General features: G+C 25.4%; 1 protein-coding gene across 6 annotated transcripts in view; it reads right to left on the bottom strand.

Annotated features, from left to right (window-relative positions):
- LOC107164174 (5-hydroxytryptamine receptor 7) overlaps nucleotides 1–25,655 on the bottom strand; it is a 232,925-nt gene that overhangs the window by 162,129 nt on the left and 45,141 nt on the right. Inside the window, exon 1 of one of the 6 annotated variants that reach the window (XM_089220374.1) lies at nucleotides 20,548–20,565. The exons of the other annotated variants lie outside the window; for them this stretch is intronic. The gene's annotated coding sequence lies outside the window, so the exon portion shown is untranslated. Of the gene's footprint in view, nucleotides 1–20,547; nucleotides 20,566–25,655 lie in introns of those variants that run through there. 6 annotated transcript variants of the gene reach the window in all.

Genomic DNA, 25,655 nt, shown 5'->3' with positions numbered 1-25,655 from the left:
AATTCAACCTATATCTAGTTGTGAAAATATGACTTTGGAGTCTGATATTGTAATTGTAAACTAGACAACTATCGCATTCCTATATTAGCGTTTCATGATCTCTGCTTATTATTCTGTCAATCAAAAGTTTACACCAAACTTGACTCAGTATTATAATATTATAACCAAACCCCATGACGCATTAATATCTAGCGGGTTTTCAATAGTGTAAATCCATCCCGGTTAAATAATAAATTACAACTGTTGGGTTACATCGAGCCAAACTCTTGTAATTAAAATGCTACAAGAATTTTAAACTATAATTATTATGAATGGTATTGGATTCTATGTAATGGATATGAAAGTTTGTTATTAGCATTATATATCATGCTAATTTAAATACTGTACACAATAAGTCATGAAGGTACTCATATTTGGTTATATAATATTATTATACTAGTTAGGTGATATATATGTATATAAACTTATTTTTTATTTATTTTTTGCTAAAATACAGAGTGTACACTTTTTACACAACACCTAGACAACCATTCTAATTATAATATATCTTATATATACTCATATGTTTATAGTTAAAATACAATTTTATATAATACACTATAAAATGACATTTGATTTTTACATTTTTAATAATAAGTTTATGGAGCTTATGAAAATCTAAAGTGGTAAAAGCTTTATTGTATCTACCTATTCATATAACTATAATGCATATACAATGTATATAATATTATAGTTAAATTATTTTTTAGTAAAATAAGAATTCGGTTGTCAAGTAGTAACTAGTTTTACCTATTCAGTTCTTCTTCTTATTTACATATTTTTAGTACCCATTGAATAATTATGTACGATTTCAACAAATTTAAATATTATGTAATAAAAAGTATGTAGAACTATACATACAATATGATTCTAAACATAAATACTTAGTCTATATCTATAAATTTAATAGTTATAGCTTATAACACATAATATTATAAAATTAAACCTAAGAACTTTCTCATTTCGTTAAAAGTGGACTTGGCACTTAAAAGTTCTTCACAAATGATTTTTTATATTTATATAATATTACGCTTACAGTTATTAAAGACAAGTATAGTTATATTTTTACTATAAAATGGCCTACAACTTACTTCCCGTTAATGTATTCAGAAGACTAAAAATACATTGGACTAGCGACATACTACGATATAAAAAAAAAATAATCATAATTCAAAAATACACAGGTTGGGTACATCTAAGTGCCCAACCATATACGTATTTCTTGCTACATATACTTTTTAGGAATTAAACTTACTTATTTTTCATAAATTTACGGATTGTTAATAAATTGACTTTATCAATAAAAATAATAAAAAAATTATCAATTTAATAAATATAATCTAATTTTATTCGATATATGATTATTTGTATTACACGAATGTTTGATAAAATGAAAATTAATTTCATCTATATTATAGCCCACAAAAACATATGAATATTAATGCACTTTAAATGTATAATGTATAAAAAGTGAGCTCTATAAAATACTACGCAAGTATACTTACGAGTATTTGAGTATATCTACTCAACTTCTATACTATTCTGTTGTAGGTCTTCTCTAAATAATATAATTTTTTATATAAAAACATAATATAATATTATTTTTATTTTTTTGTTCTGCTTAAGATTTTTTTAATTTGATTCCAGTAAACACTGAATTGAAGGTCTAAAATAATAAATATTTTTATATCTTAATTTTTAGTAGTACAATAAGCGAGATAACATAATATACCTATTTATTTCTTTTTTCTTTTTTATTGAGAATAAAGGCTTCAACAGCTAGGTTATTAGTCTGCGATGTATTTTATCTATTTATTCTTTATCCCATCTTATATATTTATTATTATTACATAATATACTTTATAAAAATATTTGCAAGAGCATTTTATATGTTCAAATGGTATATAAAAAAAAAAAAAAACAATTAAAATAATAAATAAGTAGGTAATAAGTAATAAAAACGGTTTGATTTGCTGAGCCACGATTCGCTATTGTTAATAATTATTTCAGTAAATTCATATATTCACCAATGTAACCTGTAGATCTAATACAATCAATTATTTTAACATAAGATTTAACTTATGTTTAATATTTACAATATTTATAAATTATAAACAATTTTGCATATTATATTATATTTTAATCGTGTAAAACTACTGTCCACAGTAGGTTGTAATCAAGTAAACAAATAAATAGTTATATAAATACCCATATTAAGCTAAAAGTATGATTTATTAAATTATATTATAGTCTTAAAACAAACAGTAGTTGTGCAAATCATGAATATTAAGTACTATTCACTGCCCAAGCACTCCATGAAATACTGGAAAAATGCAGTTTCACGTATTGTTCATTTATATGAACGTTCAGAATGGTGGGATGAACCTAATACATTATATTATATTGCACGGTCTCAGCAATTATTTTGTCAAATTATTATTAATGATAATTATACTAATCGAGGTTAATGAATCTTAACCTGCATCTGATATCAAAGCATTTATGTATAATTGTATGCTGGTTCAATAATTCTGCTTACTACGTATAGGTATTGTACACAATGAGTATAGAAATATGGGTCATGAATGCGGGGAAAACTTGATTATTATGAAATATCAATTTTATAAATTGTCTTAATCATTTTTCTATAAATAACAAATGTTTTATTAAAATAAATCAAAATTTCTGTGGCAAAACAATATACATCGTTTAACAATATTTTCAAACTTATATATTGTATGAGCTTGGATACCAGGAATAATGCTGGGAAATTATTTTTGCAAAGTTTATATTATGAATAACAATATTGACCAATTTACCACAAATTGATAAAATTACTTCAATAACATTATGTGTGTGCAATTAAAAAGTAATAACATTTATAGTATATTAATAGTATACTAAACAAATATTATATAAGTACTAATAATATTATGGTAAATGATGATATAAGAATAATAGGGTAAAAACTAATTGATAATAATATTTTATCGATGGCTTTTATTCATTCAAATTAACGTAAAATATAATTTTATAATTTATTTACTAGTCATCGCTTCAGAAAAAGATGTATCCGAAGTCTGAATTAAGATATATTATAATAATTATCATTCCAATAAAATTAGATAAATCTTATCTGTGTCCTTTTTGTTTTGAGTGTTTCAACATAACGAGAACTAATTGTAATTGCATAAAAAATTGTAGTTCTTACTATTTTTTTTTTTCAAAAATTAAATATACGTTTATTTTATTCTAAATAAGTACCATAACAGTTTTAAAATTGATTTCCCGAATTGAAAACATTGGTGAAAATATAATTTTAATATTTCTTCCACCTATGAATTTATTACACTAGTCTTTCCCATCAAATAGTCAATTTATGTTATGATTAATAATATAGTCTTTATTAATTTAGTTCAGATATTAATATTATGTTATATACTATTAGTTATATTCGTGCATCTTCTGTTAAAAATTTGGTGTTATATTTTAATAATATTATTTTATGTTAAGTGTTTTAACTTCCATAAAATATTCAACGAAAATAAAAATTATCGTGTATAAAAAATATGTTTTATTCTTTATATAAATAAAACTCAAATAAAATAATATGCAAACTAACCTATGTAAAATTCTGATTTTTAAAAGTAGATTTTAAGATTAACAAAAAAAAGTGCAAAACATTGAACATTTTAAATATTTTTTGAACCCAAATACGGTTCAAAATAATATTACATTTATAAGGTACAAAAATAAACAATTGGTGAAAATCTTAGGTCGTCATAGATTAATTAAGTTTTAATATAATACAAAAAGTTTTTGAAATCTTTTTAGAATCTTTTAAGGCATTGGAAAAACTACTGAGAAATTTAAAAAAAATACCATCTCTTAGATAATATAATATAATATGTTTAATAGTTTTAGTCTTGTAGGGTGATATACAAATATATAGATTTTTGGAACACTTATTTCAAGTACTTCTAATTATTATTAAAAAGATTTTTGATAAACGTTTTGCGTTACTTTTAATTTATTAGTTTCTATTTATTCAAAACAGAAGTTTCCATACATATGTGTTAATTTAGTGTAAAATAAGAACAAAATAGGTACATTTAACTCTTGAGGAATATGCTTTATTCACAGATACAAATAGTTACTAAAATTGTTTATAATGTAAATACGGTGTATGACGTGTAATTATTTAATGTCCATACATATTATTATCTTTATTTTACAATTTCCAAATCAAAAAAATCATAACGTTTAACTGTTCGTCAAAAATTATGAAGCGTAAAATAGAGTTAAAAAAACGAGTTGTAGAAAAATAATATGTTAGTGTCTTCGTTTATTCAGAGTATAACATTACATTAATAAAACTTAACACCGCTAATGGCTTTATTTTTTTTTTTTTTTTTTTGTCAAATATTAACTAAACGATTATTCATGTTATCACATGGTTATTTACATTTTATGTACTAACAATGTTTTGTTATAACATTGGAATTATTTCAATGAATTAAAAAAAATTACATTACTCGTAACAAATTTTAATTTCTATACACTTTACTTTACGTGTTTATCCACTGGAGTAGTTAGTAAATTTTATAAGTGATAACAATAATTTTTTGTGCCAAAATTTGATTCACAATTTTACATATTCACAGTAGTAAACGAATACCTACAAAAATCAATTAGGTATAAAAATATGGTAACAGATAAACTGATAGTGAATTTAGATTTATCCTTAGCGTTTTTTATTCACAGTTCTAACACTTGAACAGCAAACATACGTTCCTTCTATATGACTCTACAAGAAAACCTAAATATACTTCTTGCTTGGTGTATTGTAAATAAATTAAAGCTTAATGTCTTTAAATGTTCAAAAATTATGTTTTGTCGTACGAAAAATAAAATAAACTTTAATTATTCAATTAATGATCTTATGCTACCTAATGCTATTACTATTCGTGATCTTGGTATTATATTCCAAATTGGAATTTCCAATATGATTTATTATTTTCCACTCACATTGACCAAATTTGTATAACAGCTCTAAAACCCTTGGATTTTTAATTAGATCTACTTCATCTTTTACTGATATTTATTGTCTTAACATCCTTTTCTGTTTCCTGGTCCGATCAATATTGAAGTATTGGTCTAATGTATGGTGCCCATTCTCGATATGCTATATTGAAAAAATCGAAAGAATATAAAGAAGATTTTTAAGATTTATTTGTTTTAAAAAAATATTAAATAATAAAAATGACAATAATATAAATGATATTCAAAATATTTTTAATCTCAATCCTTTATTTTTTCATCGTAAAAAAGCTGATATTTCCTTCCTTTCTAAAAATGAATGGTAAAATTACATGTTTCTGACTCTTAGAACGTATTCCTTTAAATGTTCCTCAATATTACTCTCGAAATTGCTCTACGTTTTATATTAAAACCCACTGTATAATAATAATCCCTCAGAAAGAATTTTAAGGATGGAAAATGAATCCGGAATTGATTTCTTTAATTTGTAAGTATCTCCTATCCACCGTATATTTATGAGTTAACGGTTATCTAAATTCTTATATATTATAACTTCTTAATTGTAATTTAGCAAATCTTATTATAAATTAATATTATATAAGTATAAAACGAATGTCATATGTTATTTTATTTTGTTATGTTATTATATATATTATGCTGTACCAAAGCCATTTTTGGCGTTTATCTAAATAGATAAATAAAAAAAACATTCATAGTAGTAAATGAATATCTACGAATATCAATTGGGTATAAAAATATGGTGACAGATAAACTAATAGTAAATAATAATACAATACCATTTAGATTTATCTTTAAGCGTTTTTTTATAACATTAAATTTGAACGGACAGTACGTTAACATGTGTTGACACGCGTTTGTCATATGTATTATTTTCAACATTTTAGTATTTTTTTTCTTGATGTACAGTGTGGAATAAAAAAATCCATGAATTATTCATCCATATAAAGACCATAAAAGTAGTTACTTGAAATAGACTTTTTAAAAACCTTTTTGTTTGATAACCAGTAGTACAAACGTCACTGTGGCCTTAAAAACGGTATCAATCAATACATTTCTGTTTCAATGCATAATGGCGTGCTTTTTGATTTATTTTTCAATTGGCTGCCAAATACTTAATTAATGGATATAAATATACTTTTTTACCAGATCTGTAATTAATGATTTTTAATTTTTAAACAAATGTTGTCATCCTGCATGCCTCGACAACAATGGGTAATCCGCCGCAATAAGAAAAATAGATAGCCGTAAATTCAATAAAAAAAAAAAATATACAACCAGTCAGAAAGGGATACAATTAGTTTTGTAAGAATGGGTATATGATCGCAACACAGCTAAAAATGAATAGTGTTTTGTTTCTCGGTATGATAACACCAAACACACTCATTTCAGAGGTAGTTTTTAAGGGTCCAGTGATAATCTATACATCATGATAATCTTCTGACAGGTTTTTCACACGATGGACAACGATAATCGACCTCGGTAAAACATATACTGGGGTTATATTGTGTTAAGACACAAAACTGTTTTAAATAAATGAGGTTCCATAAAGAACCATCAATTTGGAGAAAGTCCTTATCCCACAAGCAACATTATCAGCCATTTATCAAGAATATAAAGCGGATAATATTGATAACCTAAGTATTATATAGCTAGCAGTTATAGGTAGGTATAGGATTATGTTTTTATGATCTCGTGGTTTATAACTAATTCAACAATGTGAATAACTTCTAATAATTTTCATAAAGGGATTGGCTTAAAAATAAATTAACAAGCATTACATAATTTGGTAAACAGATAGTTGTTTGATTAAATAATGTATTACAATAGGTATCTGTAATTTTATGACTTATTTTGAAAATAACATATATTTAATACAATTATTCTACTTCTCAATATTTTTCATTGATCATTATAATAGTATTACAGGTAATTACTTGTAGTTATTATGTATTCTAAAGACATCGACTGGCTATAATACCGTTATTATCATTATTATGAGATCTGACACAATAGAATAATGTTTTACTCTTATATCATGGTTTTATTTTAAAATCAAAGTGAATTCCATAGATAGGAAATAGGACTACTTTAATATTTATATATGCAAATGGCACCATTAAATTACCGGGAAAAATTTTTAAAATATTTAAACAGTATAAGTGTATTATATAATTTATTTTATTATTAACATCACTCTTGTGCACCTAATAGCAATTATTAATTCAATTATATATACTATACGTGCTTGTTGGTGCACATATGATTGCTGTCAAAATAAATGTTAACTAATACAGATGCAATTATAATTTTTTAACGTGAAAATTATTCTGGAACAATAACATTTGAAAGGGAAGATTTTAACAAAAAGCGATACGTAGCAATCACTTTTATTTCGTATCTGGAAACAGAATTTATCTAAGACCTAAGTAGTTGTGTAACTAGATACTGTGTAGCTGAAAATGCATTATAAAAACAAAAAACTACTGTTTATGTGTTTTTGATATTCTACGTGGAAGCGTCTGATCCAAATGAGATTTGACTACATCACGTAGATGTTTGAAGTGCCTCCACGAATTTGGGAAACAAAGCAATAATAAGGCTTATAACACGTAACGCTCATCAAATGTACCAATAAATAGCATAATGACATTATAAATGATTAAAAAATACGGTTTTATATCTCAAATCATTATCCCCAACCAGGACCTAAAAAATTTCACCAGTTTTAGAAGTATCAAAAAAATTATTTAAATCATTCTTTGCTAACACTTTAGCCATCGATTATAGTCCTTGATTCCAACAAAGTCCCAAAACAATTTCCTATGAAGGCTAAAGATAAATTGTTTCAGGGACTTCTAACATTAAAAAAATAAATAAGCAAATGAGCAAATGAACAAATAGAATAAATTTATAAATATATATATATATATATATATATATATATATTATGTACTTCTAAAGTATTATTTCTGGATAATTACTTCTATCATGTCATTTATGTCTAAATAACTATCTACGTATAATATATATAGGTAGTTGTTTAGACATTACGTATATATAATATTTATAAGTAATAATATCGATTACAATAAGATGACTTATAGGTCTAAAAAAAACCCTAGATTTTCAAGCACGTATGTTCCTAAATTTTGATTTCTATGTATAATTAATAAATATTAATAAAATAAATAGCATATAAAAAAAGAATAAAATACATTCACCTAGGTACTTAAGTCATTTTATCTTCTATACGTTGTAAATAAGCTGATGACTGATGATCACGTGGTAGTGTGATAAATGGGATAATATAAGTATTCCCACACGAGGTAAACTGTAGAGCAGGTAAAAGTCCAGTTTGCGTACGTAAGTAATCTTATGAAAAAAATACACACATACACGAGGTGCCATTTCACAAAAAAAAATACAAATACAAATTTCCTTCCCACATTAAACCAATTTAAGATTCATAACTTAAACGTAGTCAGCGTGTTTGAAATTTGTTTATTTATGTCTCGTATAAATTATTTAATAAATTTAATATATGTTTAAATGTTAACTTTGTTAATAATCAACTAATAATTATACTGAATTTATAAAAATTAATTGTCCTTAATTTGTCTGTAATTTCGTTTCATCACTACGTATTTGTGTATTTTGTTCATGCTTGGATTTAATTATGAATCAGACTTTTTTTTATATAACACAAAAATAACAAATCTTAAATTTTCGATGTTGTCGATAATTTGAGTGGTGACTTTCTAAATATTTTTTTTAGTGAGACAACTTATATACGTTTATGACAAATTATGTACCTATATTTTATGGAACTAACTAATAAACTCCGTTTAAATTATGTCATAAAAGAATGCCATTTTGACTATAAAGGTTATTAGTTATTATACTAAAATGTTACACCCCAAATCTAAAAAACTAAACAGCTAAATTTCATGCAAAAATATGCAACATACAATTTTATAACGGATATTGATCTGTCGAAACATGAAACAAATTTGTGTATAGCTGGCATTTTTACGATTACGTTAAACAGATATGTAAATTCTAAAAATTATCTGCTCTAGTCGTAACCTATAATTTATAACGAATAACTAATAAATAAAATAAAATATTCGACGTACCTATTCTGAGGCTAATAAAACTATATTTTTATCAAGTACAATTATTTATACTGTGTTTGTAAATTGCATTTATTTAAATACGTGGATCATACATTTAAATGTTTTGAATTGTTATATAATGTGTAAATTGCTTTTTTGAAGTTGAACTTATGAGTGTTTGTTTGTGTTGTATTCAACTTTTTCCTTAATCTATATAAATGATAGCCACAAACCCCTGCAAAAAAAAAATGTTTAACCTTTAGTATATTGTAATGTGCACTACTCGACGAATTCCAAAGGTTTATGCAACGAACTTATGGTACATTCCTAGATAAACATTCTTTGTGAATACATTAGACACTATTATTTTTCTATAGTATGCTCAGTCCAACCTATTAAACCAACTAGGGCCAAACGGTTGTTTTTAATAAAAGCTACAATACAAATCTTTTGCCGAATAGCATATTATAATATGTATACGTGAACTTCGTAACATTTGTACACAATGTAGCGTTTGTTTACATAATAATCGTTAAAGTTAAGGAAATCGTTAAAGAAAATGTTTAGATTTTTTTCATCATATCATACAGATTATTCTAAAACAATCAATAACTTAAAATATGAATCTAATTTAAGCAATTTATATTTTTATAATAAATATTAAATATATTTATACTATGTAGATATTATATATTATTAAAATTACACCTTACATATGTTTTAATATAACAAAATCATGGTTAAATAACGAAATGTTATGTTGAACAAAAACTACGGAAAAATAGTAAAAATTTAAAAACAAATTTTTGTTTTACTAATTTTACATATTTATGAGATTTTTAACAAAATAAATTTGTATAAAAGTGTAAATAATTAGTAATAATTAATGTAGAAATAGCACAAAAATATGTCAAAATGTGAAAGGGGAATTTTTTTGTATCAATAACACCTATAATGAATTACCCTCTTTGAGATGCATTCACATTTTCTAAAAATTAACAATTCAAATTACAATAATGTGACGTACAACTAAAAAAATTGACTTTATGTCATCATTTAAAATGTACACCCCTTATTTGTATTATTTTACACTAAAAATAAGACATTAAACTTTGTATTTTAAAACTGTAAAGTTCTATAAAGAAAAAAATTAGAGCAAGTATTCGACACTCGGTAACAACTGACAAAGTCATGAAAACTATGCATTAATTATCAACACAGCAACGAAGGTTCATTTATTATTTAAACTGAAACAGACTTTATAAAAAAAAAAATAGTGAAATTATACATTTTACGATAGGTATTCAAAACATTTAAAACATATTTCACGATAAAATTCAAACATAGTCAGACCTAGATGTAAAATTATAATAATCAAATTACCTAATTTTAAGTATATAATTTCTTGTATCGTCAATAACCGATATGAAAATGCAAGCACTGTAAGCTCCTGTTTGTTTAATGCAAATTGAGTATGAATAGATATGTAAAGCTAAATACGCATAATATATTATACCACTATTTTCTTGGCGGTCTAATATAAATAAACATTTACGATACAACATATCTAACCTAATAAAGTTGGTGTATTGGCTGGTATATAAATTAAATATATATAAAAATCGCAAAATTTAGTTTTCGACATTATATGCAATTAAATATCAATAAAACTATGTACCCATTGCGAAAATGTATATCTCCAAAAGTCTTGACCAAAATATTAAGTCATGTTGAAATAAAACCAATGACGGTATTGGTAACATAGCAACTAAATATACATACAATGGCATCATAATATATCATAATACCATAATATTTAAATAATAAATATTTTAAACATGATGCAGTAATAAAAAAAAAAGTATATATATAATATTAGTTGATAACCTACCTTGGATACCTATCGATATTATATGTATTAAATTATATGAATAGTATATTTATTAGATTAATAATAATATATTTTTAAAAGGTGTGATATTAGATTTACAAAATACTAGTATTTATAAACCATAATAGTTTAGGTATACAAAATATTATCTATAATAGGTAGATACGTCTTAAATGTCTGTTCATTGTAATGATTCGACAAAACGGTGATGTGTTTCTGTTCAATTGAACGCAATTAAATCAATGTTTACTTACTTCGCCTAATAAAATACGAAATGATTACTCACCTCCCAATGAATCGAGTTCACTGTAGGCTGTTTCAAATATTACGTCTATGTGCTGGGATTGTCTAAGCCGAACTTCGAATATCGGTGGTCTATTTTTAATGTTTTACATGTTTATAGGTGAGTGTTATAGCCTATCAGTGTGATTTGAAACTATATAGATGGAAACTTTGGTTATTAACATTATCTTATCTGTTTAAAAGTTCAATATGCTAGCTTGCGTTTGTGTTAAAGTCGTCGGTTGTATGAAAACCCTATTCAAGTAAAATTTACATGCATATTATACAAAATGGCACCAAGTCAATAATAAACTTATGAGCCTTTTATTGCCACTCGTAATGCATGAACTTAAAAGCTTTGAAACTAATTCATGCTTTGAGAAATATTTGTGATGAATTTGTGTGTATCTTCAAACAATTTAGAGAGCTGCAGTATTCACGCACACATTGTATATTCAATAAAAAGTTGCAACTCCATGGTATTGACTAAAAACATACATTTCTATTGAAAGTTTCATTATTGTCTTACACTATAGCTAGGTAGTATAATAAGTCATGTGCAAAATACATGCTCATTAGCTTTTTAATTTTTTTTTTCTTAATATATCCCACCAATCATAATACCAGGATTCTATGAATATTTCATTAATTATTAAATTATATTACATATATTTTAGCTTTAATCATATTTTGTAATGGCTTTAATCAAATAATTAACTATAAAAATACAAACAGTTTTTTTTTATTCTTGTAAAAAATACTTTTAAGTAAAAATGTTCTCGTACAAAGAATAGATAATATATTTACCAATAGTAATTCAATATCATAGTAATTGTGTGGTTTAATGAAAAATTTATTTTACAAAATATCCATTAAATACCTACTCTATGGAAAAGAATTCATTAAATGTGAATGGCAATTGTTTTGCGTTTCATAAATTTCTTTTCAATTACTGAAATAATAATTTATTGTATTAGTGTTAAATCATTAAATAGCTTTTTATTCATTTAATGTATTAATGTTTAAATATTATTCACTCGATTTCATTAAATGCTTGAGGGTAAAATCCACCCTATTCACTATTTTCTAAATAAAATGGACCAGATAAAAATACATTAAAACCACAGAACGGTTATAAGGAACCCGTTGCTTACCAAGATCCATGTAATGTTTAGATTTTATGCGAATGAGCATTTTTGGATCTGATTGAAATGAGATGGCTCTTCGCTACTGTCATTAAATCCAAAAAACGAATTTTCTCTGGTTTATTAATAATTTAATATTCCATTTAATTAAAAATTTATATTTTTGTATTTTCAAAACCGTTAAAGTTAATAATATATTCCAGTAATTAGCTTTATAAATTTCAAATATTCCAACATAATCTAATATATTATATAGGTATATTATACAAAATATATTAACGAAAACATTTTTATTTTCAATCTATAATTTATGATGTATTATTATAGTAAAAACAATTCTATTATATTATGATATATATTTATTTGTAATTTTAATAATTAACTATAGGTTACGATAATCAGGTATAAATAATGAATTGCCTAATCTACATTAAAGGTAGAAAAATGTTTAAGTCAAACATGGTTTAAGATTGTAACTACATATTTAAACATCAAACCCTAATAGTAATGGACTGGTCTACTTCTAAAATGAATTTGTTTGTAAAAGAAATTGTATGGGTTTCTAATTTTTAATGCACTTTCACTCTATATCAGGGATCGGCCACTGGCAGACCGTGGTCCAGATCCGAACCATGGAAGGCAAAACTCTGGACCCTGTCAAGGGTACAATGAAATTGTACTTCATTATGTTATTTACTGTAATAGTAATGTTATTAATAGGGAATGTCCGAATGTTTACTTAAAATAATTTATCAAACTCAGATTATTGTTATATCATAATGCAATGCAAATATTTTATCGAGTAGGTAATAATCGGTTTTATTACAATGTTATTGGCCGATGGCCGAATCGCGACAATACCAAACATTTCGATTATTTTTTAAGAACTCCGAAAAACCGATGGCGTAAAATTATATTATTTATTGCTTATCGTTGCTATCCATTGAAATAGTTATATTATTTGCCTGTCTCCCGTATTTTTTAAATACAAATTTAGTTAACGATTTAGTACGTGTGCATTCGCTGGTGGATACAGTGCGTGTTTCGTTTTATATTATTCGTTCAATATGTTGAGTAAAACGCAAAATTGACAACAAAAATAAGAAGTTTATGATCAAGTGGACTGAACTATAATTATTTTGTATTGCCTGAAAGTGTTGGATCCATTCCAGTCTGTTTTCTAGAGTCTAGATTAATAGATAGCAACGCGTATCAGGGAATCATTAAAATTCCAGCTATCGGAGGAGATTCACTGTTATTTTATTTCACCCTATGAATATCGTAATAATTTAACCGAGATAAGAGAAATGGACTTGAAAATAACAGACCAGGGAATGTGGATATTGAAATAATGGAAAAAAGTGCCGAAGATAAAATAAAGTAATTTTTAATGGGGATGACGATGACAATCGATTATGACACGTAATGTGATGTGATTTTTAATTAAAACACCGGTGTTACGACCGATAACCTGGAGCGATTAATCTCGTCACATAATAAAATACAACTGATTAATATCGATAATATATGTACTATTATCATAGACTTATTTGGTCAAAATTATGAGTAACAGTCAGAAGGTAAATGTATATACGTAACACGGGCACGCATAAACGTATGCATAATGCGTAGGCCTATACATATATATATATATATATATATATATATATATTTAATATGTATAATGTGTATACTGTATATACATCAAATGAAGGTGTGACGAGTCGGACGGGTGTTCATTAACGTAGCCTTGGCCGACAGAATGGTTTTTGTTTTGGCAACGGCTTGATGTATAATTTTTACTTTTATATAGGTACATGTACTTACTCAATGGGATTGGCGGGTAAAGTGGAACGGGACGCATTTATTAGTATTAAATATATTTTTTTTCACATCGGTAAAATATGGTACAAAATGATTTTTAAATACTTAAGTATAATACTGTATTGATAATACCGCACTGCCATTGCAAATAATTGGCTATACCGTTGAAATTAAAAACGGAATACTTTTAATATACCTACTACTACTACTATAATAATAGTAACTAGTTAAAATTGTTCAAAAAAAAAAAAAACCTAAAACTGTGCATTTTTATTATTGTAACTGTTTAACTTAAAAATTAACATTTTGACCTAGTTTCACACTTATACGATCATAGTTTACCAATCGAATTACTATTGTAAGATATTATTCATTCACATTGATTTACTACTACTTAATAACTAATCCATCATATATTTCAAAAATAAGTGATATGCAAAACTAAAGGTCAAAGAAGAATCTTACTGTTTTAATTTATAGAATAAGATACTATAAGTAATAATTATATAATGCTGTAAGTTGGATATTATTAGAGTTTTATACTCTCATATTCATAATCAGACAAGAATTCAATATCACTCCTTGAAATATTATTTTAAATTATCTAGTTTTACAGTAAAAACCATTAATTATTATGAAGGACATAATATCACAAAGGTATCTGAATATAATTTGATATTATTAACCAAATTAGGTTGTTTTTGATCACTTACCAACGTTTTTACTTTAAAATATAAAATGTATTAGTATAAAAAAATAAAAAATAAAAAATACCCCCCTAACCTTTAATAAACAATCGACCGTATTTCTATAAAATCTTAATTTAAATATTAAAAAATAAATGCCTAATATATTAATTATTGGTTATGTTACTGCAATAACTGTTTTGATATATAATAATATATATTAGATTCTTTAATACACAATAAATATAAAAACATAATATTAATACAATGTGAAAATTTGCTGTAATACCATCATAATTACCTATCCATCATTTTTATTGTTAATTGATTACAGAAATATCCATTAATTTATTCCACTACCTTATTTATGTTATTATGAATTGTTCAATGCTTGTTGATCAAAATTGTTTTTTTAAAGTTTATTTAAAATTGTTATTTATTAATGAAAGATCCACACCAATGAAACACCTACTTAAAAACAAAAATAAGACTAAATGTTTATTGAGCTATTAATATTGCCTATTAACACAAATATGATTTCATATTAAAATAATACAATCGCAATATTCTAATATAAATTAAACTAAAATAACATACATTGCGTTAAGTATTTTTCTGAAATTAAATATTATTATATTATTACGTATAAGTATTATGTTCAAATAAATATTATATTATTAACCATTCGTAAATTGAAAAAGTTAATTCAACCAAACTACATGCTTGTTTATATTATTATTTATTACACGATGCATATTCATATGTATCAGGTACCTATGCATAGTAATATTGTATTTGATGAATTTAACTGTTGAGACTAAAAATAACAAAATGTCAATTGTTTCTAAGAGTATCATAGTTTGGTGATTAAATCATATTTGGTTTTCATTTACTTAATACTGGCGTTTACATTATTATATAATACGGCTCGTAAAGCCTCGAAGATTTATGGTTTTATTGGAAATTGTCAGTTTAAATAATTTGACAATGTCAAAACAAAATTATGGAAGATAGCAATCATTCACCGTGATTGACGGATTTTGAACGAAATGACTTCATGGTATACGATATTACGGTATAACGTATTTTAAAACCGTGTAAAAAAAATAACCTTGGTCGTATCGTACCTAAAACAAAAATGACCACTTGTGTGTGCGTTTCCATTCCATACCTGTCAGTATGGATTGATTGCGTTGACAAGCTCCACAAAGTTGAAAACTTGATGCACAATTAAAAAACAATAAACCATTATTAAGGAAATAAGAAGTGAAAGGCAATAATTAAACACATTAGAATTCGACGCGTACAATGCACACAAATGTTGAAGACGGGCATGAAGAAAATAAAATATACATAATATACGTTTGTGTATGTTTACGTACCTAAAGAAAATAGCAACCACAATATAACAAACGGTGGTCACAGTATACTTTGAGCCCACCAAATTGGACCTCCTTAATGAACGCACATGAGTATTATTGTGACAGAAAAACTCGTCACTGAAATATATTATAGGCGTATCTCACGGTATTTTCACAGTTAAAATGTTCGTTAAAAAAATTTAATTAATGTGTTGGATAAAATTTAAAGACTTTTTATCTGCTACGTGAAATGAAAATGGACATGTCTACTTAATTTATTACGTATGTGAGATGTGAGATCGGTAAATCTTACCGATGTTTACTTAACCGGTTAAATTTGTTTTACTGTTGATAAAATCGAGTAACCTCGCACATTATTGGTTAGTTCTTGCTTAATAACTTTTTTTTGGATAAACTAATTTACAATTTAATATACGTGACACACTGTATTTATACATTTGTTCACGCATGTCTAATAAAAGTGGTGAAGATATTTATAATTCATGTCTAAATATTTGATAAAACATCTTAAATGGTAAGAGTTACATAAAAAAAAAAGCGAAATAGGCAACCATCCTACTATACGGTAGGTCGAAAATAAATCATTGCATACGATAAATGATTCTGAACTAAAACAGTATCCTATATTACAAAGTGTATTTTATGATATATTAAATATTTGTATTGCTATTATTTTATTTTACTATTTTTAATAATATGATAAGTTGAACTAATTTTTTCCAAAAACAATATTTTGATCATAGGTATTATAGATATTAAATTATTATGACAGTAAATACATACATAATAATATATTGTATATCATATATTATTATTTTATTAACTTTTGAGAAAGTACTAACTTACTATGTTTTTCGTTTAAATATCTAATATTATCCAAAAATTTTAAACTTTTAAGTACTTATATAAAAAGCGGGTAAGTGGGTATCGCTCTGCTGTACATTGGGGGTGGGGTGGACCTCTGACTAGGGTAGGTTAAATTTGAATGCAATGATAGGTCTAGGTTATATTATAGATTATTAAAAATTTTCAAATCTTAGATTTAAAAAGAAAACTTTTTATGAATTTCTAGCTTAAAATAATTTGCGAATTTTCGTGATTTTTATGTATGTTGTTAAAGTTAAAATTTAAATGCTTGTAAAAAATAATGTGACTATGCATTTATTTTATTTTTAAACTGCTATTGTAAAAATATTTTAGGAGCCTTGTATTAAATTTTCAAATCTTAGATATAAAAGGAAAATTTTTTATGAATTTCTAGAATAAAATAATTTACGAATTTTCGTGATTTTTACGTATGTTGTCAAAATTAAAATTTTAATGCATGTAAAAAAAATTGTGGCTATATATTTCTTTTATTTTTCAACTGCTATTGTAAAAATATATTATGAGCCTTGCATTAAATTCTCAAATCTTAGAGTTAAAAAGAAAAACTTTAATGAATTTTTATCTAAGATAATTATTGAACAATGCCGTAATTCTTATGTATTTAGTCAAAATTTGAACTGTAAATGCTTATAAAAAAAATGTATGACCATAAATTTATTTTATTTTTCAACTGATATTGTAAAAATATGTTAAGAGCCTTGCATTAAATTTTCAAATCTTAGATATAAAAGGAAAATACTTTATGAATTTCTGGTTTAAAATAATTTGCGAATTTTCGTGATTTTTATGTATTTTGTCAAAATTTAAACTTTGAATTTGGTCGAAAACTGGTTTTACGTAAAAATTCCCGTTTTTCTGTCATTTTTTGTTTGTTTTACTCGATTTTTTTGAAAACTATTGGAAAATGTTTACTTTTGACCTCTATAATGCACCAAGGATATTCACTTTTACATCGGAAACCACTTCCAAAGTTTGAAATTGAAGCATTATTTCGACTAGTTATGCTGTACACAGACACAAAAAAAAACAAAAAAAAAAAAAAACACATCATTGTAAAATCAATACATTCATCACTTCGTTCAGAATCTAAAATAGGTTAAATATTTTTTTTTAGATATTTTGATTGCAGTATGAATTACTTGTGAGGTACCTTTAATTCAAGCATTCTAATTTACATTCTGACAATTCTATATTTTCACAACATGTACGAAGATCGACTGACATACATTTTTATGATTAAATTAAATTAAATTAAATTTAGTTAATTAAATATTTAAGATTGGTATTTAAAAAAAAAAGTTTTAATTTGTCTGCTACTTCATATGGAGTACCTATTCACTTAAAAACGTGCTTGTATATTTTATATTTGTAAAGGTTATACTAACAAGTTGAGAGCACACTTTTATTAAATTTTTAAGCCATATTACTGAGTGAAAATGACTATCGATATTTATAAAAAAAACAATTGAAAATATCTTTGAATAATTAAAAATAGTATAAACAATTTAAAAGTTGTATCATGTATAGTAAATTAAATTCCAATATGAACATAAGGTAAAAATTTAATTTATCTACGATTATAAGTTATTAAATTTAAAAAAAAAAAATAAGAATATAGTTTGATGAGCAATCGATATTTTACGCTTGAATATCCAATTTCGTCAAAATATATACTTCAGAGTTCAGACACACATAAAAATATTTTTGAAATTACGCTCAACTTAATTTCAGTAATAAAAACTTATGAAGAACCATTTTATTTCATTTTCAAATCATTGGTATGAATATTAAACATTTTATGAAATATTTGTCACTGAAAAATAATTTGCAAATGTTCAGGATTGAAACAATATTTGTTAAATTTCTAAGTTGTAACACTTATAAAAATGATGTTGCATGTTTTAATATAAATATTTAAAATCTAAAATTTACCGATTTACCAATTAACCAAAAAATTAAAAAATTAATCTTCTAAACATTTTATTCAATGTATTTAAAATCACTATTCCGAAACTGGGATGAACTTCGTGAATGTTGTTTTTCAAACTTAATTAATTGTATTACTAAATTAAATAAATCCCTGATTCAAACATGTTGTGAAATTTTCATTATGTATTAACATAGTAGCTATTGAGATGCGATAAAAGTTCATAAAAATATTGATATTCGGAAACTGATGTAATTTAATTTTTTAACAGTACAATAATTCTAAATGCTAGCTTATTATATTTATGTTTTAATAATAAAATTAAAATACACATTTTTTTAAAAATATTTAAGATACTATTAATCAATAATACGTAAAGACTAATGGACCAATAATAATTTAATTATTTTTTAATTATTTTTAAGAATCACGTATTAATCAATATTTTATATTAAAAAAAAATTAATTGATATTATAGTCTTCGAAAAATTGTGTATAAAGTTTTTAATACGTCTGTTTCAAGAAAAATATTAATTCAGTAAGGTTTAAATTAAGTACATAGTGGTTTTTTTAATTTAAAAACATTTACACTGTTATTATTAAATATATAAATAGGTATGTATTGTATAAATTCATATAATATAAAATTATATTAGCCTAGAAGGAAAAAAAAGTAACAGTTGTGGACCAGACAATATACCGTACTTATTCCTCCAGAAAATCTCCATTAAAGGTAAAAGCTTACTCCTCGAGTTGTATAACAATGTTTGGTTGTCCGGTATTATACCATAATTATGGAAAAACGCTAGCATTACCCCTATTCCTAAGAAAGAGCAAGACAGATATAAACCTTCAGGATATCGCCCTATTTCTGTTTTATGTAACCTGAGCAAGACACTTGAAAAAATAATTTATAATAGGCTTAATTGATATGTACAAAGATTCAATCTTTTATCTCCAAACCAGCACGGATTTAGGAAATTTCACTCCACTTCAAATTGCGATGTTAAAATTGAAACGGAAATAGGTACTAGAATCTTATGCCAACAAACAAACCATGATTCTCATTAGTCTAGACCTTCAGAAAGCTTATGACACAGTCTGGCGACATAGAGTCTTAAATATAGGTACTGAGCAAATGGCACATTAATGAGCAAATGTTACAATTTATAACAAGTTTTCTTAAAGAACGTTCATTCCAAGTAAGAATAAATGAACACATGTCAGATAAATTTAATCTCGAGAACGGAGTCCCACAAGGATCCCCCTTAGCATTCTACTTTTTCAAGCTGCAATCAACAACCTACCTGATGAAATTTCACATCCTGTCAAATCAATTATGTTTGCCGATGACACACATATTTATCTCAAAGAGAAAAACATTAAATCAATGACACGTCAACTCCAAGATTGCTAAACGATCTGTCCAAGTGGTACTTCCACTCAGGTCTTATTTTCTCACTAGAAAAAACCAAATATAAAATGTTTACCAAAAAGAAACAAAGTTCAAAACCAATGTTATTTTTGGGAAACACACCCTTACCTACCCTTTGTCAACAATATAAATATTCTAGGCTTGATTTTAACTTATATAGATCTCTCGTTAGGTCCAAATTAGATTATGGATCCATCTGCTATACTAATGCAAACCCCAATATTCTTAAAACAATTGATATAATTCACAGTGATCTAAGAGTTGCAACCGGAGCATTTCGAAGCAGCCCCATTCCAAGTATTTTATCTATCGCTAGAGAACCTCCGCTCCACATTCGTAGAATCAAATTAGCTCTAATTTATATTGCTCGCATCCTATCCACCCCAGAAAACTCAACATTACCATTTTTTACTCAAAATCGTTTTTCAAATACATTTTGCTCCAATCCCAATCTAAAAAAAACACTGGGTTTAAGGATATTGTATAAAATGTCGCACACCAATATTGATCCAAATTTAATTATCAAACGAGAATGCAGTGTGGTGCCTCCTTGGAGGGTTCCAACATTTCTTGTGGACGCCAGTCTAGCGGATCATAGTAAAAAGAAACGTTAAATATTATATGTAAAAATGCATTCAATGAAATCATGGACTCTTCTCTATCTAGCCTACATTTATATACAGATGCCTCCAAAACAAACTCAAGTATTGCGATCGCTATCATAAATTACCAGACCTTAACAGTATTTATACGGCGGAATACTTTGCACTCCTGGAGGGAGTCCACTTAGCCATTTAACTACCCGATTCCATCATTAACATTTGTACAGATTCGCTCAGCGCTCTAAACAATTTTTAAATATAATTTACACTCAAGCATCCTAACAATCAAAATAAGCGACATCATTGAAAAAGCCAACAAGAACATATGGTTTATATGGACACCAGGCCATTGTGAAATAGATGGCAATGAGAAAGCTGACAAAGTAGCACGAGAAGCAGTAAATAACCCTCTGACAGAAATACGCACGTACTCATCACTCATTGACATCCACAGAAATTTCAACACCTTTTGTACCAATTTATGGGAATCTGAATGGTGGCGCACACCTAATAACAAATTAAGAGAAATAAAAAATACTACCGAATACTGGCCTAAGCCCCATTCATCAAACCGCAAAGATGAAGTAGTTATTAGTAGACTACGTATAGGTCACTCAAAAATGTTCCATGGACATCTTATGCGCAGAGAAGAACCTGTAATGTGCCTAACCTGCGGAGAACCACTCACAGTCAAGCATCTCCTTATCCACTGCTGTATCCATATATAGATACCAGAAAAAGTCTAAAATTGCCCGACAACCTCTTTGAAGCCCTCAGCCCTACCTATGACAACACCAACAAAATAATCACATTTTTAAAACAAATTGATATGTATAATATAATTTAAAAATCTATTGTATAACTATATTTTACTATGTACTAAATACTTAATTTTGTTACAAGCTAATAACCTTAGAAGTTAAAGCTGTACCATAAATAAAATTTAAAAAAAAAATTATGTTATATACAATATATATTATATTATTATATCTAAACACCAGATTTTAAATAAAATACATGTTGCTATTTACAACTTCATATACATGCAGTAAATGAGTGTTCACAAATCATCACTTGATTGATTAAATATCAAAAGTTTATACTGCATATTTCTGCATAATATGTTAACAAAAACGTACAAATATACCTAACGATCCAAAAAAGCTTTGAGCAAACGATGTTGCTTACATTAGAGCAATTTTTTTATGTATCGATTAAAGTATCAAAATGATTGAAGCCTCTAATTTATCCATTGTAGACTCGTCAAAAATGTTAAGACAAATAGAAAACTCTGTCAATGAACTTTCTAACAGTGCAAATAGTACAACAATTAAAATAAAATGTAAAAACGTTTTAAGTAAAAATAACGGATTAAAAATAAATTTCAAAAATACTTCAAGGTGCTAATTTCAACAATTTACCTGCTCCAAATTATTCACTGGAAATAGCTGATTTTAAATATGCTCCAATAACCAGTGTATATGTTGAACGCAGTTTTTCATACCAGAAGTACATTCTTTTAGATCTCCGATATAATTTCACAGAAATAAATATGAAACATACTTTGATAACTTATTGTTTTTCCAATTAATATACTGCATTAAATTGTTTGTATTTTTTTCCTATTTATGTCACCGATGTATCTACAAATCTACAATTTAATTTTAATAAAATATATCTTACAATGTATTAATGATTAAAAACTAAATTACTATTTAACAAATTACATTTTCACTATATTATATCTATATCTTACTTTTTGTTTATGAAAATTTTAATAAAATTAATAAATAATTATCACTGAAAAATTACAACTAAATGTAAAATGTAATAAAAATTGAAATTTTTTTTCATATTTTGACTTCATTTAATGCATATTTTACAATTTAAAATGCATATAAATCCGATCTTTAATTATATCATATTCATAATACCACTACTAATATAATATATTTTTGATTTAAATTTTTAGCTATCATAGTTTTTTGTCTTTCAATCTATACCTACTGAAAATGGATCAATGTCCCATTTCAAATACATAGTAAATATATACTTTATATTATTTACTTTATATGTTGTGATTATTATTTGAAGATGATTGAAATATTTTGAAGTGATTAAAATAGGTTTTATCTCATGGACATGGTTATAGTAACTACTAAACTTGTTATTATTTCAAATATATTTTTTACTCACTAAATTAGTCAACTATTTTATATTTATTTAATAAATATGTACCCAAAAAAATTATAATTCTCAAAAAAATGTATATTGAAATTTTATTAAAGAGTAAGAATCCATTTTTACAAATATTTTTTTTCATATTATATAGTTAAAATACTATGATTTTAATATTATTTTGTATTGTATTAGAATTTTAAATTGAAGACGTTATGGAAATATGATATTTCAGTACCAATTTATACAAATCTTAAACTAACAATTACTACATGTAAACAATAAAATCTATCTACAAATCACTTTATAGTTATAATTTATAACTTATAAATTAAGGTTTTTATAAAATTTTAATTTAAATTAATATATCAATAATTTGCATGTACTGTTTAATTAAAAACTTTAACATAAATTGTAGAATTGCAGTGTATGGAACATAAAATACAAAAGATAGAAACAACTAAATTGAGAAGAAAAAACATTTCGGAAACTGATAGGGTGATCTCAATTGAATAAATAGAAAATAAAATATTAGACGCTTTTGTTAATACTACCTACCACAGAATATACTACAGAACAGCAGGACCATGTGGATAACTCAGATGAAGATATTATGTGGTTTTATGATAACAATGTGTTCAAAACAGTACAACATAAAAGGATGGTTTTTTGAAAAGAGATTATGATATTATACGTTGTAATATATAAGAAAAAAAAGAAGGAAAATCTTAAATGGCTTAAATCCTATGCACCAAAAACTGAAAAACTATCATTTAGCGTTCATATTGAAATGTCCAAACATTATAATGATGCCCGTGTTAGAAATATTAATAAAATACATTTTACAAAATTTACAGATCATTACAATAGTACCTTTGTTTAAAAAATATATAAATTATTGTTAAAACTAAATAATAAAAAGCGGGTAAGTCGTGGATGTCACTCTGCTGTACAGTTGGTTACAAGTGGGTTACTGTAAAGGATGGAATTAAATTTGAATCCAATGATATTATATCATTGTATACAAAAAACGATTCTGAGTGGAAACGGTTTATCTGTCTAGAATATATTATAGATTGTTAAACATTTTCAAATCTTAGATTTAAAAAGAAAATTTTTAGAAATTTTATAGCTTAAAATAATTTGCGAATTTTCGTGATTTTTACGTATATTGTCAAAATTAAAATTTGAAATGCTTGTAAAAAAAATTTGACTATGTATTTATTTTATTTTTAAACTACTATTGTAAAAATATGTTAGGAGCCTTGTATTAAATTTTCAAATCTTAGATCTAAAAAGAAAAACTTGTATGAATTTCTATCTAAGATAATTTGAACATTGCCGTAATTTTTACGTATTTAGTCAAAATTTTAACTTTAAATGCTATAAAAAATTCGTGCCTATGTATTTTTAATATTTTTTAACTGCTATTATTACAATGTGTTATAAGCCTTGTATTAAATTTTCAAGCTTTTCTACCCAACAAAAAAATTTTTATCGATATTGATTTAAAAAAACTAATAATGATCGAAAATTGCATGTTCCTATAAAAAGTTCAAATTAAGTCGACATTTTTTTGAAAACTGCTTGTGATTAAAATTTACCGTTTTTCCCTTAATTTTTATTTTGTTTATCCTGATTATTTAGAAAATTATTGAGAATTTTTTACTTTTGACTCCCCAAAGTACCAACTTGATTCTTTTTCTGATCGAACGAGGTACTTAAGTAAAAAATCGAAGCACTTTTACTGTCCCACAACGTGATGACAGACACAAATAAAAAATTAAAATTAAAAAACACACATCATGGTAAAATCAATAGGTTCCTCGCTCCGCTCAGAATCTAAAAAACGGAGAAGACTAAAAATTTCATAATTTTACTTAAAAACTTAAAAAGATATGAAAATTTTGAAAATGTTATTAACTATAGAAAGCGCTAGTATTCAATGAAAATTGTATGTGTCTATGACACTTTGTTAATTTGTTTTAGAGTTAAACCAATATCTAAAATCGATTTTTTCAAAAATTGATTTTGCCAGAATATTCCTGTTTTTTCTTATTTAATTTTTTTTTGTTTTCCCTGTGCTTTTGAAAACTATTGTGATATTCAAAATTGGACCTCTTCAACGCACCAACTAGATTCACTTTCGAATCTGAAAAGCTACTGAAATTGAAAATTATTTCGACAATATGTCGTGTAT

The sequence above is a fragment of the Diuraphis noxia genome, unplaced genomic scaffold, assembly GCF_037042655.1.
Source record: "Diuraphis noxia isolate RWA-SAM2 unplaced genomic scaffold, SU_Dnox_SAM2 contig0002, whole genome shotgun sequence".
Lineage (NCBI taxonomy): Eukaryota > Metazoa > Arthropoda > Insecta > Hemiptera > Aphididae > Diuraphis > Diuraphis noxia.
The sequence above is the reverse complement of the archived record's forward strand: the minus strand, read 5'-3'. Positions and strand labels throughout refer to the sequence as shown.